This window comes from Sorghum bicolor, chromosome 5 (assembly GCF_000003195.3).
Source record: "Sorghum bicolor cultivar BTx623 chromosome 5, Sorghum_bicolor_NCBIv3, whole genome shotgun sequence".
Lineage (NCBI taxonomy): Eukaryota > Viridiplantae > Streptophyta > Magnoliopsida > Poales > Poaceae > Sorghum > Sorghum bicolor.
Genome location: NC_012874.2, coordinates 11,189,162 through 11,193,665, shown reverse-complemented (window position 1 = coordinate 11,193,665; position 4,504 = coordinate 11,189,162). Strand labels below are relative to the sequence as shown.

At 39.4% G+C, this 4,504-nt stretch overlaps 1 pseudogene; it reads right to left on the bottom strand.

Annotated features, from left to right (window-relative positions):
• Window positions 219–3,078, bottom strand: LOC8076811 (annotated as a pseudogene).

Genomic DNA, 4,504 nt, shown 5'->3' with positions numbered 1-4,504 from the left:
TATATATTTCTCTCAACAAATTAGCAGAGTTGTAGGATGTCCATCTCGGAAATAAAATAGTATCACTCATCTACACAGGATTGAAAAGTTATGTGTTCAAAGTACATAATTCCGGCTTTATTACATGGATTCCTAATTACCCAGACAATAGTGCTGTTCAGCTAACTTGCTGTTTCTTCATGTTTGCAACATAAAAACAGGAAAGCAGAAAGAGCAAGAACTGAAGGTGATGATACTAGAGCATATCGAGGAGTTTCAATTTGAATGTCCGACCCAACCGAAATCTCAGTCTCAAGATGCGCCATTCACCAAGAAGCTTAGTAAGAATAGGCAGCAAAGATGTCATAATGCAGTTAGAAATAGCCAGCCATGGGAGTCGAGGAGCCAGAACAGTGTATAAACCAGTTGCGAATGCTGTGGTGGTTGCCATGTAAGCAAACCACATAAGCTTCTTGGTAAAAGACCTGTAGTAAAGCAAGAACTCGAGATCCTCCCATCTTGCTATAATGCATATATGAAGGCAACAGCAAATGAGGAGCACATTGCCAATGTGTCAGAGAACAAGAATGCCTTAAACGCAATCTCCCTTGCCACGATCGGAAGACCCTCGTTTCCAGGATCAGTGCTATATCCACCGGGCAAAGTGAAAGCAGCAGCAAAGGTAATCGTAGCAATGAGGATCGCCACTAAGGAAGTGTTGCCAGTGTATGTTTGAGTCAGGGACTTGATATCCTTCCTTGATATGTCGGTCACTTGATCCTTGACGTGCTTGTGGATATTAAGAATGGAAGGAGCATCTTGAGGATCAGCTTTGAGCATACGCATGGACACTTCATTCTGCTTAAGGTTAAAGAAGTATTTTTGCATTCGTGTAAATATAAATGGAAATAGTGCTTGCATTAATTAATATAACACTAGTGCAAAAAATTTAAAACCTACTACAACTCCATGGTTTGTTGTCATGTTTGCTGAATTCCAAATAGACATTTATATTTAGTCGTTGTTTGTGGGATCTAGTCAAGTGTGCCTATGCTTTGGCGTTGTTTTCACTGTAATACTCATTTATCCATCAAGCCATACTCTTGCATTAATCAATAATAGTTACTGCTTAATACCTTTAACTAATAAAAAATACTTATGATAAATTGTATGCTTTTGTTTGTTTATTGTCTAATACTATAGGTTTAATATATACTTGTGATAAAATTATAAATTACTGCTTAATACCATTAACTAATAAAATATATATGCATTATGGGTTTTAAAACGTTTTTAAAAGATAATGTTGATAAATTAGATGTGGATTTGAGAAGATATTTATGTTTTTTAAATAATGACAAAAGTGTTAATTGGGATGTAAATTTAAAGGATTACGTGGGTTATCTATGGTGACAGCGCAATAAGATGCAGGCAGTGACGCCCCATCTCTGAAAGCAAGCAGCATCTTGCTCCTGAATGCACTAGACAGCGATATTTCTTACTACAAACACAATTCTTAAACATCAGAAACCTAAATGATCTAAACTTTGTTTTTCCAATGTAATATAAAATTGTTCTCTGCAAATTCCAACAGCAACATGTGGTGAATTCAACTAGTACAGTAAGACAAGATTGATACAAAGAAGGGCAGGTTGAATTTCAGAAGTGCATATAGGTCATGGGTGGTAGGAGAACATGACAGTGCAGATGATCGGCATGCATACTGATTTATGGATTAACATGAGAGAAAACATACGTACCCAGTTTAATGTCTTGGCACGGTCAGTGGATAATAACCAGTTTGCTGAGTAACCAGCTTTGTTAAACACTGTGACGTCAATGCTTTGGTTAAGCAGTAAAGCAACCATCTTCGGATTGCACTTGTGGACTGCGAGGTGCAGAGCAGTGTCTCCGCATTCACCTTCTCGCATGTAAACGAGTTTCTGAAGCTGTGGGGAACCCAGGACAAACTTTACAAACTCCGGCTGTTCTGACCATACAGCCCGGTGCAGACATGTCGAGCCTGTTGTTTCGCAACATGGAGCATCTGGACAATGTTTAAGAAGCTCCCGAGCAACATCAACATGGCCATTAAATGCGGCATAATCAAGAAGAGGGATACTAGGACCGGAGATTTGGTACCCTAAAGACCGATCGTGTTCCAACAATACGGTTAGCATATCAGTCTTACCCCAACCTACAGCCAAAAAAATTGGAGTGTCGTTATTCATGTCTCCTTCTCTGGCTAGCCAAGGACGTCTCTCCATAATCTTGTCAGCGATGGCTGCGAATCAAGAATACAGTAAGTCACACCTGTATATATTACTAGTTAAAGATGAGTTTTGGTAAAAATAAATTCTGTCCATCTTGTCCGGTCACACCTGAATTTCCCTTTCTCACTGCAGCATGCAGGGCATTCCAGCCACAGGCTCCTCCATGAGCAGAATTAGGAATCTCCAACAGTTTGTCGAAGACATCCTCGTAGTTCCTCGTCACTGCAGCGAACATGGGCGATTCGCCGTATTCGTTCACAGCATGCGACAGGGCGGGCTCTGCTTTTATCAGCTCTAGCGCCAGCTCTCTGTGTCCGCAGCGTATGGCATGGTGCAGTGCGTTGCATCCACGCTTGTCTTGCTTTAGGATCGTCTCGCTCAGTTGCTGATCACGGCAGCACCTGAGCAACACAGAAGCTATGGAGACATGGCCGCTGGCCATGACGGCGAGCAGAGGTGTCTCGCCATCCGAGTTGACAGCAGCGAGTAGTGATGGTTTTAGAGCCTGGACCTCCTTACAGAATACCTCGTGGCCATGGATGGCGGCGATGTGGAGGCAGGTGTTCCCCTGAGGAGTGGTTCCAAGCAGCACGCCCGGATCACGCAGATGTAGGTGCTTCATCTCTGCGACATGACCACCTACCGATGCTTCCACGAGGCGTTCCATCCCCTGCACAAACAAACAAACAAACAGGAGATTATTACACGAAAAGGAGTTGCTTCCTATTACTAATTTGAGGCCTCAACGGAGCCTGCATGTTAATTCTCACCAGATGTGTGTTATGAATAAAAGTAAACGCTAGAAATTTTCACATTAATTATAAACATCTAGCATTAAATCTATAGGCTCTAACAATCTGTAGCCTTTAGATCTTTTTGATTTTCTAGAAAACTACCCATTCTACCATTATTTATATAAATAATAAAAACAATAAAAATAAGATAAATCCACTATCTATGCATATAAAAAAAAACAAAAAACAAGATAATGAATATATTATTTTTCCCTACACTGTCCAATAGCTTAATCCTGCCTTGGTGGCGCCGGGCTTCTTCCCCACTAAAGAAGCAGCCAGCCGTATCCTCAATGATTGGAGAGAAAACTAATATGATGATTATTATTTTCTTTAGTCTTGCACGTCAGTATGCACTGGCTGGTGTCAAAATTCTGGCCAAGAAGTGTTAGGCACAACAGCCAGATGATCAATATGGCGCCAGACCGCGAGAGGTGTTGTGATGTCAATATAGGAAGCAGACCCCGGTGCCGGTGACATCAAGGTGGCCATTCACACATCCGTACTCTCGGCGTGTATGTGCAAGCCAGGCGGCCATAATGCATGGGACAGAAGCGAACACGCAGGGTGCCACGACGTCGGGTGTGCATCAGGTGCGGCCCCCCACAATTAATTTCTCTCCTAGGATGTACTAAATTTGGCCATCCCATAATTACAATTTCATTTGTCTTCTCCGAGTACTTATTATCTTATATTGTTTTGGTATGGTTAATAGAACTTTAGGTGAGATTAGGCTAGGAAAAGAATTGTGAAAAATGAAAGCAAGAGTATACTTTGAACAAATAAGTCTTGACATATCCTTATTGACCATAAGTTATAATTTTAACACTAACTTCGTAAATTAGATGACTTCTAGTTTACATGTTTATGATGCTGAAAAATTTGGGGAACATGATCCATGGAGTTATCAACAAAGCCCATTTGGAAAAATTCAAACCTCTACAATTAGATCCCATAATATTTTGTTTATAAATTTACCAACTCTATCATTGTGAAAGATAATAATTTGACCCTTGGTTTGCATTCAAATCAACCGTACCTGACATTATGAAAGATAATGTAATGTAATATATACCTATAAATTTGTACATAAATTATCCAGCTCAACCGTTAAAAAAATTAACAAAAGACTCTCAAATCTACATTTAAATGGTAATATATGCTATTATGAAAAATAATTCAACATCCATAAGTACTGTATATGCACAAAGCTATCTGAAATACACATTTCAATATTGCGTTTAAACCTTGCACAAAGCTATGTTTCACTGCATAGACCAAGGAAACATGTATACATTAGCATAAATATTTATTTTATAAGCTTATCATGTGTGCAGAAATATCTTTAGCAAATCAAATAGTAGTGACACTTACACTTCATTTTAAGTTATATTAATACAAATTAATACACATGTTGATAAATTTTACCTAGTCATCTCGAAAAATTTTAAACAATTT